Source organism: Erinaceus europaeus, chromosome 8 (genome assembly GCF_950295315.1).
Source record: "Erinaceus europaeus chromosome 8, mEriEur2.1, whole genome shotgun sequence".
Classification (NCBI taxonomy): domain Eukaryota; kingdom Metazoa; phylum Chordata; class Mammalia; order Eulipotyphla; family Erinaceidae; genus Erinaceus; species Erinaceus europaeus.
In genome coordinates, this window is record NC_080169.1 from 32,743,668 (window position 1) to 32,755,027 (window position 11,360).

The 11,360-nt window shown below is 38.8% G+C and overlaps 1 non-coding gene across 1 annotated transcript; it reads left to right on the top strand.

The window, feature by feature from the left end:
- Positions 1-7,396: 7,396 nt before the first annotated feature.
- On the top strand, positions 7,397-7,561 carry LOC132539975 (U1 spliceosomal RNA). Its single transcript, XR_009551277.1, has one exon. It is a non-coding gene; the product is annotated as a U1 spliceosomal RNA (small nuclear RNA).
- Positions 7,562-11,360: the final 3,799 nt, after the last annotated feature.

An 11,360-nucleotide genomic window follows, 5' to 3' on the forward strand; every position in this document is an offset into this window, starting at 1 on the left:
CCTGCTTCACCGCCTGTGAAGTGACTCCCCTGCAGGTGGGGAGCCGGGGGACAATTTATGTTTGTCATTCGACTCAAAGTTTGCCTTGTATAATATCTAATCTTAACTAAGTATAATATATATTGTTTATTTAGAGTCTTAAGTCAAATTTTCATATACATGGTCAAGGATAAACAAAAGATGCTCAGTTCAAAAGATGTCAAGATGACATACCAGACCCTTAGCACTTCACCTCCATGTTAGCTATCAAGTTCCAGCAAAAAATACCACGATCATAAGCCCCTAGGAACACAAGTAGACTTCCTAGATTCTATCCACCCTAAAAATCCTTATTCCCATCTTCTCTACTCCTACTTTTTGTTTTCTGTTTATTACACATTTTGTTTTGCTTTATACCTTACCACCTTTCAGCCACCAAGTTGCAGATGCCACTATGATTCCATCCTGACTTCCCTGGGTTGATAACTTCACCAAGGTGTCCTAGAACCTCACCTTTCCAGAACCCTACCTGACTAGAAATGATAGAAACAGGCTGAGGTTGTGAACCTGGCAAAACCAATATCCAGTTGAGAAGCAATTACAGATTCCAGAACTTCCATTTTCTGTACCCCATAAAGAATTTTGGTCCATACTCCCAGAGTATGTTAGGGGAGGATGACCAGAGAGCTCTGAACTCTAATTCCATCAGGACCTAGAGAAAGAAGAGAAAAAAAAAAAAAAAAAGACACTCAGTAATTGTGACTTAAAAAAGAAGAGAAGGCAGGGATAGAAAATATGGGCAAATATATACAAATATAGACACATAGTTATAGAAATAACAGGCAACCCATACCTCTGACTTGGAAGAACGAATGCAGGAGGGAATACAGAGCTCTGGTGGAAAGTTGTGGAATTATACCCATGTTATCCTATAATTTTGTATATCAATTTTAAATTATTAGTAAAAATAATAAAAATAAGTTCCATTCAGTTATAATTAGGGACAAAAAGGTGGCATTAAGCTTCAGAGAAAACTTGGAAAATACTCTGTAAAGACACTATTCCCTCTAAATTATCTGGTCAATATTTGTTGTTATTCAAAAGGAACTGAATTTCCTTAAGCCGGTCCTTGCACTTTGCACCACATGCACTTAACCTGCTGCGCTACTGCCCGACTCCCTAGGAATTGAATTTCCTAAAAGTACTTACCTTTTTATTTTCTGATTTTTTTTTATTCCATTACTCAATGCTTATAAGTTGGGTAAACCTGCATTGAAATTCACTGAATATACAGCTGAAGTTTAGTAAGGTTTCTTTTTTTAATATTTATTTTATTTATTTATTCCCTTTTGTTGCCCTTGTTGTTTTATTGTTGTAGTCGTTGTTGGATAGGACAGAGAGAAATGGAGAGAGGAGGGGAAGACAGAGATGAGGACAGAAAGCTAGACACCTGCAGACCTGCTTTACCGCTTGTGAAGCGACTCCCCTGCAGGTGGGGAGCCAGGGTTCGAACCGGGATCCTTATGCCAGTCCTTGTACAAGGCTTTGTGCCACCTGCGCTTAACCCGCTGTGCTACAGCCCAACTCCCAGTTTAGCAAGGTTTTACAAACCGTTAAATGTTTCAATGAAGTATAAAATTAACTACTCAACTTTTTTTAGTGGTTTAAAAAAATAAAGCTTACTGTTTAATCAACTGTTAGTGGGAAAACGCTAGAAGAAGAAGTGGGAAAGAAAAATATTACGAACACCTTTAATTAAAGATTGATTAAGTGCCTCAACAACCATTCAATGCACATAGAAATGGAAGAAATTTTGTCTCAAGGTGAATTATTTCAGGAAGGAAGTCAACATTCTTTCTTTGAGGCATGAGCTTTGGAACCAATTGTAGGTATCTCAGCATACTGAAAGATCTCTCTTAGGACTGGGGAGAAAAAGTGGTGGGCAGTCAGAAAAAAATGCTTTGGGTTTTAAGTTTCTATATCTTCTTCTTAAATAAAATCATGTACATATTGGTTAAAAACACTCATCCTGGGAGTCGGGTGGTAGTGCAGCGGGTTAAGCACACGTGATACAAAGTACAAGGACCGGTGTAAGGATCCCTCAATCCTCTAGCTCCCCACTTGCAAAGAAGTCACTTCACAGGCAGCGAAGCAGGTCTGTAGGTGTCTATCTCTCTCCTTCTCTGTCTTCCCCATCTCTCTCCATTTCTCTCTGTCCTACCCAACAACGATGACATCATCAACAACAATAACTATAACAATAAAAACAACAAGGTCAGCAAAAGGGAATAAATAAACAAATATTAAAAAAAAACTCATCCACATTAATTAAAATGGTAAAAGAGTTGGGCCAAAGAAAATAGCTCACTTGGATAGTGTGCTGCTGCTTTTCTCTGTGTGGCAGACTCAAGCCCAGCCCCCACTACACTGAAGGAAGCTTCAGTGCTGTGATATTTTCATTTTCTTTCTGCCTCTCTGCCTTCTCTGTGTCTAGTCCTCTGTACCCCCCCCACCCAAAGTTTTATGAGTGTATTTTCCATAAACTCAGAACTACAGCTTGGTAGATTGTAGTATATGGATAGCATATGTTATCCTGTACTGCAAACGCAGATACAGATATAGTTCAGATCTGAGTTCTTCAGTGGAGACACAATTCTGTCAGGCAAGTTCTGAGACTTAATAAAGAAATACTTCTGACTAAATGTCAGCATTCATCCTCTTATGTTCCATTACATATATTTAGTTAGGCAATAATCAGCTCCCAAACTTGCACCAGAGTTTGTTATTTGACTTCCACAAAGATAAAGATCTTGGAAAATCCAAACAGTTCTTAAGAATTTGGCCCATTTGTGAATGAGAAATGTGTGCTCTGCTCTTAATATTTTTTTTTTCTTTCTAGCGTCTGACAGAAAGGACATACCAGTCTAGCGTGTCTAAATTATCTTGTCAGAATTTCACACAGACAGTGAAACTTTTCAACATTGTACCTCGTAAAATTGTAACCAGGATGATAAATCTGTTTACTTTCTTCTAAGTGTGTCCTGCTTTTAATAACATGGACATTTTGTTAAGTGTTCTAATGAATGGCAACACCCTCACCTGAGTCTCAATCTTTGTAATTTCTCTACCAAGACATTTGTTTTGTGAATTTTCAACTTTTGTTTTTCTACAACATAGAGCTAACCATGAGAACTGACTGTAAGGCAGTTTTGGTAATTTTTTTTTTTAAATGCACTTACTTTGATAGCTGAAAATGACCTCAAGGAATGATTAATACTTTGTGGGAGTCGATGACATAAATCTGCTTCAATGTGCCCAATGTAAGTTCTCTCAGAAGGAATGTTGCAACTATATTGCTGTGGAAACCTGGTGACATTGAGCAGACCTCACCAGATATAAAATCTTCAAAAAGCATAACTATTTAACCTCGACTTGAATTTATGTTTGCTGAACTTGTTACCAGCAAGATGCAATAAAGTGTGTTCCCTAGAAATTGCATAATAAGTTGAAATGTTGACAAAAAGAAAGCCTCTCTTCTAAGGATTTCAAAAGTACTGATAAAAAAAAACATTAAGTAACTTTCAAATGATTTTTATTTTCTGTATCCCTTAAGCAAATCCATTCATCTGTTGGAGGAAAGGATGATTCATGGATGACAAGGAGTGGTAGGGTAAAACATTAACCAATAATATAAAGTAAAGTATATTTCTACACAGGGTACAGAAACAAGTGAATACATTTTGGTGGAGACATTTGTGAAACAGCCATTAATATGGCTGAACAAATTATTTTAAGACATATATATATTGCTCCTGATAGACTAAGTAAATATGAATTAAGTACTATTGCGATAATTTTTAAAAATATTTATTTCCTATTGTTGCCCTTGTTTTTTATTGTTGTAGTTATTATTGTTGTAATCGTTGTTGGATAGGACAGAGAGAAATGGAAAGAAGAGGGGAACACAGAGAGGGCGAGAGAAAGAGAGACACCTGCAGACCTGCTTCACCGCCTATGAAGCAACTCCCCTGCAGGTGGGGAACTGGGGTCTCCAACGGGATCTTTATGCAGGTCTTTGCGCTTTGCGCCACATGTGCTTAACCCGCTGCACTACCGCCCGACTCCCACTATTGCCATAATTACAATAATTGCCTATGGTTAAGACTGATTTTCAGGGCACCAGGAGATAGCTCACTTGGTAGGGTGTACATTTTATTAAATGCATGAAATCTGGGTTCCAGCCATCATATACCACCATATAGGGGTATACATGGGGGAAACTTTATAAGAAGTAAAGCTTAAAGTAAAGTCCACCAGGAATGGTGGCATTATGAAGGCGAGGGCTGGGTGGTTAACGCAGGGGGTTAAGCGCACATGGCTTAAGCGCAAGGACCCTTTAAGGATCCCAGTTTGAGCTCCCAGCTCCACCCTGCACCGGATTCGCTTCACAAGCAGTGAAGCAGGTCTGCAGGTGTTTATCTACCTCTTTGTCTTCCTCTCCTCTCTAGATTTCTCTCTGTCCTATCCAACAACAACAGCCACAACAACAATAACAGCAACAACAGTGGGAAAGGAGCAGTGGATTCATAGTGCAGGCACCGAGCCCCAGCAAAAACCCTGGAGGCAAAAAAAAAATGTGAAGGCATGAAGTCACAATTATAACTCTGGTGATAAAAAATAACAGAAGGCATAAATAAAATTTTGATAAATACATACATAACTAAATAGAAAGAACACGGCTGCCAGAACCAAGTCATGGGGAAGAAAGAAAACCCTGAGTGGCTGTGGGGTGTTTATACTTCCTGCACCTCAGTTTTCTCAGTTATAAAATGAAGATTATAACAATCTTTTACCTCATAAGGTTTTATGATTTTTTTTTGTTTGTGTGCAGATGGAAAGGCTTAGAACAGTAGCATAAACAGTCAGAAATACTTGCTATTTTATATTCATGTAAGTGTTTTTTAACATCAAATATTAATATAATGATTTTCAGGTAATGAAAAAGGTATCAGTTGTAATATAATATAATTTTCTGGAGGATGAAATCAATAGCCAATGAAATTAAGAAACTTTCTCAACGAACCATGACTTATTGGCAGAACTGATAATGAACTAAGTTCTTTCAATTTTTTGCACATGTAGTAAATTTAAATAGATGGTAAAATTAAATTAAAATTTCTGTAATATTTCAAATATAGCATAAAATAATAATTGCATATTAGTGTGGAGATAGCTATGTAATTAAATCTAAGTCCAAGAAGAATAACCATTAAATACAACTGATGATATTTATTAATTGCAAAGGTTACATTTACATTATTACTTAAAAAGAAAAATATTGACATATTCACACCATAAATACTACCAGTACAAAATGTTGTATATAACACTCTAATGTGTACTTGCATACATATGTATATATGTGTATGGCTCATATGTGTATATGTAGTTTACAGCATAAGCAACATAAAAGGTACAACTTTGAGGTCAGGAATGTGGCTCAGCATGTGTTTTGTATGTGCATAGTCCTGGGTTTGATCCTGGTACCACATATAAAGAGCAAAAGCAGAAGCAAATAAAACATTATAAATGGCATAGCAGTAGTCTTTCTTGAATCTAAACACATGGTTTCCTCTCTCATCATGCTGATGTCCTTTGTATTACTTAAAACATTTTCACAAGCTGTTGGTATTGAATTTATTTGATCAATGAATAAATTGAGGGCCAAGTTTATTTATGTAGTTTTGCCCAGGATCAAACAATTAATGAATGATCCAAGTGAATTCAAAGTCAGATCTTTGGCATTTTCAGTATCCTGGAGGAATTTATTCTATCTATTTATTAGTTCTTTGATTTGCTTTCTGAAAAACATAAAGTCTTTTTGGAGATAAATATCTGATTTCCATTTAAAATATTTTTGTCTATTTATTTATTTATCTTTTCTGTTGAGGGAATTAATGCATTATAGCACAATCACTGATAAAAGAGAACAATTTTACTTGTCCTCTTTTGTGGTTTATCTCACATGACATCTGATGTCTTCTAGTTCTAGCCACAATAACTCAAAGGCAACAACCTCATTTTTAACAGCTGAGATATATATATTACAGTTTTTTCAGCCTCTTATCTGTTGTTGCACACCTGGTCTGCTTATAGGTTTTGGCTATTACTATAGTTATTAAAAAATAAAAGCTTCAGGGGCTTTGTGAGGGAGGTTTAATAGGATTTTTACTACATCGAAGGTTACTTAGATACATAAAAAACATGGTAGCAAATTAGGCAAAGACCAGCTTATCATAATGACCAAAAGTCAAGTTTTTAGTCCAGTTATGAAGCACAGTTACAAGTGTTTGGAGGAAGCGGCATGGTGGGTCTGGAAAGAAGTAGAACAGGAGGAAACCAACAAGAACAGAGTGTTTTCTGCCAGACACTCCCCTAAATAACTCTTTATTTTACTTTTTAAAAATAAACCTTTTTTATTTTTTATTATTTATTTATTTCTCTGTTGCCCTTGTTTTTTTATTGTCGTCATAGTTATTATTGTTGTTGTTATCAGTGTTGTCATTGTTAGACAGGGCAGAGAGAAATGGAGAGAGGAGGGGAAGACAGAGAGGGGGAGAAAGACAGACACCTGCAGACCTGCTTCACTGCTTGTGAAGCGACTCCCCTGCAGGTGGGGAGCCCTGGGCTCCAACAGGGATCCTTATGCTGGTTCTTGTGCTTTGTGCCACGTGCACTTAACCCACTGTGCTACCGCCCGGCTCCCTAAATAACTTTCTATACACCTACAATCCCTTGTGGTTTTGTGTAAATCTATTGTATGACTGCCAGATTGATATCATATGCTAATTACAGTCATGGCCCAACATATTACAATTGTGTTGCTATGACCATATGTATACATAGATCTCTTCTGATAGGTGCTTTTATTTCTTTTGAGTAAATCACTAGGAGAGAAATTGCTGGATTATAGGGTATGTCTATATCTAATGTTCTGAGAAATCTCCAGACTGTTTTCCCACAAAGGTTGAATCCATGTATGTTCCCACCAGTAGTGCAGAAGTATCCCCTTTCCCCGGCACATTCTCTTAACATTTGTTGTTACTGCCCTTTCTGATGTGTGACATTCTCATTGGCGTAAAGTGATGTCTCATTGTTGTCTTTATTTGCATTTCTCTCATGATCAATAACTTTGAGCACCTCTTCATGGGATTGTGGGTCCTCTGGATCTCTCTCCATGACCTTGTTCCACTTCCATTTTTTTTATTTTCTATTTTGTTGAAAAGTGACATATAATTTTCAGTGTACAATAGTAACTTCCTTTGTTAACTTTATTCCTAATTATTATTTTCCTATATAGTTTACCTCAAATTCTGCAGGACAATTAGAAAAATGTCAATTAAGAAAGTCAGAATTGATATTTGACTGGCAGGGGAGATAACCATGGCCACAAGGGTGATTTTCCCAGGGCGAATCTTATCCAACAATTTCTGGATATGCTGACACCTGCGATTTCCCAAAATGTGGGAAACTCGACTGCATAATTTGTGGTAGTGGGGGACTACGTTTGCACTATTCTGACTTTTTTTTTTTTTAAAAAAAAAGTCAGAATTGGTCTATATCCCCTGCAGGTGCGGAGCCGGAGGCTTGAACTGGGATCCTTGTGCTTTGTGCTATGTGCGCCTAACCTGCTGCGCTACTGCCTCTCCCACTTTTGCCCACTTTTGCACATACTGGGAGGCTTGAAGAATGGCAATGTAGGAGACTGGAGGTTGGAGAAACCACGCAGTGTACTCCACTGACTGTGAACTCTTGAGTAGGTATGCTGGATGGAGGTGCTGGGGTACCAGGTATGATGGGAAGCTGACCCAGTAAACCTAAGTTTTCCTGGATGCGGCTTCCTGGTCCGGCAGGGGGGTGGGGATGGGTGGGTGGGATGGGACACAATCTTTTGGTGATGGGAATGGTGTTTATTTATATACCTATTAAATTGTAGTCATATAAATCACTATTTAATTAATATGAGAGGGGAAAAATTGATTGTATGTCTAATAAAGGAACTTTTCAAGGTTAACCCAAACCAAATAATGTGATGATAACAGTAACTATCCATTGTCTTCTTGAACCCTAAGACAGCAGGAACCTCACATTGCCACTATAGAACCTAAACTTCCCCCAGTCCTGCGACCCTAGGGTAGGGCCCACTTTCCCATATGCTTCTCCCAATTCTTATCAAATAATATTGTATCCGCTGATTGCAATATAATCAAGGCAATGAGTGCCACCCCAGCATGCTTCACTTCAGACTGTGTCCAGAGACTTCAGGTGTGGAACGACAACCCTTCAGCTTCATCACTTGGGTGAGACCTTCCCTTTCATAATATTCTCTAATTCCATTCCATTCCATTCCATTCCATGGTTCACTTCTTAACAAAGTCCCAAAACCTAGATATAGACCAGGTTCCAGGAGATAGAGCATATGTTCACAGGTATCCATAAACTAGGGCAAATATATACCTGAAAGCAGTAGTACACTAGAGTTTGCAGTGAGTACCCCCCAACACTTCATCTCCACTATTCCAAGCTTTGGGTTCATGATTCTTCAACAATTTGTTTGGCTTTGTATGTTAACTCTCTTTTCAGCCACCAGGTTCCAGATGCCATCAGGATGCTGGCCAGGCTTCCCTAGACTGAAGACCCCACCAATGTGTCCTGGAGCTCTGCTTCCCCAGAGACTCACCCTACTAGGGAAAGAGAGAGGCAGACTGGGAGTATGGATCTACCAGTCAATGCCCATGTTCAGCGGGGAAGCAATTACAGAAGCCAGACCTTCCACCTTCTGCAACCCACAACAACCCTGGGACCATGCTTCCAGAGGGATAGAGAATGGGAAAGCTATTGGGGAGGGGATAGGATATGGAGATTGGGTGGCGGGAATTGTGTGGAGTTGTACCCCCCATCCTATGATTTTGTTAATGTCTCATTTCTTAAATAAATAAGGAAGAAGAAGAAAAAAAAAGCTCATTGTAACGTTGACTGCTTTAGTTTTTATTGGGATCTCCAGGACTGCTTGTCCTTTTAACTCGTAATAAGGGCATTGAGCCCTATGTGGAAGGAATTTGAACTTTTAGGCTGGCATTTTCTCACTTCTGTATTCTTTGTGTTTCTCTTCCTTTGCTTTGCACATTCTGTGTTGCAAGGAATTGTTTTTATTTATTTATTTTTACTTCCAGGGTTATTGCTGGGGCTCAGTGCCAGCACTACCAATCCACTGCTCCTGGAGGCCATTTTTTCTCTTTTGTTGCCCTTGTTTTATTGTTGTTTTGGTACTATTGTTGTTATTGCTATTGTTGTTGTTGGATAGAACAGAGATAGATTGAGAGAGAATGGGAAAGAAAGATAGACACCTGCAGACCTGCTTCACCGCTTGTGAAGCGACCCCCCCTGCAGGTGGAGAGCCGGGGGCTCTAACCGGAATCCTTATGCAGGTCTTTGCACTTCACACCATGTGTGCTTAAACTGCTGTGCTACCACCCGACCCCCACAAGGAATTATTTTTAAAATTATGGGTCCTTGTAAGTCTTGTATTTTTTTGATAACATTGTCTGTCTTCCAGTGAGATATCCAGGAGCTGTTAGATGGACACCATCTTGAGTCCTTTTAAAATACCTATTGATTGATTGATACAGAGAGAAACTGAAGTAGAGAGGGATAGAGATAGAGAAACACCTGTAGCTCTGCTTCACTACTCATGAAGCTTTCCCAGGGAAGTACGGTTGGCATGATGATAGAGTCTGGAATGTGGTAGCTAAAAAAGGTTTAAGGTATAAGGTGGAACAGATTGTTGACTTATCATGAACATAAAGAAAATAATATTGCAGATGAAGGTTTAGGGTCTCCATTTTGGAAAAAGCTAGTAGGTCTGTTTTAGGTATATTCCAAGGGGCCCATGACCCTACTAGTTTTTGTCTGAGCTTGACGTCTAATATGCAGGTGATCTAAGTTATTGTCTGGGGAGATGGTGTCATAGTTGGAAAAAGGACCAGAAATCTGGATCAGGGAAGAGACTAACTCCCAAATATGAAGAAAGTATATAAATATTCTTAACTGTAAACCCCATCAATTTGGCCTGGGGTCCATATTCAGGACAGGAGCCTATGTAACCTCTGCATCCCTGTAGGTCTGAGCTCACATTCTGTGGTCACAGCTAGGAACATTCCAGGCTGAACTAATTTCAGGAGCCATCTTCCTCAGGTAGAGTATGTTGTTCAACCTCCCTTCCATTATTGATCCACATTGAGGGCAAAGTCCTATAGGGACTTAGAAAGGGTTCCACTATGGTGTTCCTGGTGGAGATGACCAGTGACAGTGGTGAGAGATACCTGTTAAAGGTTTAGGTCTATCATGTCTGTGCGAGAACCCCATGGCTCCCTGACTAGGGCCCCAGGTGATGGGTGGCCTGGTTGTGACTACAGAGTCACTGTTAAGGTATGCCAGTTTCTTGCCCCTATTCAGCTTTTATAGTCCTTACTTTGTCTGACAAGGTTAACTTTGGAGTGATTGGGGGACATGTATTAGGAGGTAGGTGAGGAGGGCATCTAGGTCTAAGTAGAAACTGTTTCATTAGGTACTTTAAGGTGTCTTTTTAGTTCTTTCTACTTTTTTGCTTCATTTTTTTGACTCACTACAAATTATTGTGCACTTTTGCTTTAAGGTGTATTTTTTCCCCTAACTTATGGATACATGTACATTTGCCCTATCTCATGGGCCCTGGTCTATATCTAGGTTTTGAGGTTTTGTTAAGAAGTGTGCCACTCAAAATGGAGTTAAGGAGTCCTATGAGCTAGGGACAGTCTCACCAGAATAATGAAGCTGAAGAGCTGACATTCTAAGCCTGTCATCTCTGGACACAGTCTGAAGTGAAGCATGCTGAGGTGGTACTGGTTGCATTGATTAGGTTGGGATCAGCATATGTGGCATCAGTAGGTATGACTTGAGAGAAGAATGCAGGTAAGTTAGCCTTAACCTAGAGGTTCCAGGACTGGGAGATGTATGGGCATTATAGTAGAAGGGGAAGGTTTGTACTGTCTTAGGTTTTAAGAGGCAATAAATATATAGTTATTGCTATAACCAAATTATTTGGAAGTTGGGTTAACTTTGAAAATCTCATTGTCAGAAGGATTGTTATAGATGACTTCATTGAAAACTTTTTTACTCAGAAATTTAAAGCCTATCACATATAGATGTGCATAGAAGTTGTGCTAAATGAATTGAGTATGACCATACTATATTCTCTTCCAAATTATTTTCTGTTGTAACATTGACTTCCTACTTCATGTGTCATTTCTCTCTTATTTTTACTTCCTACTATTTTTTTTTCT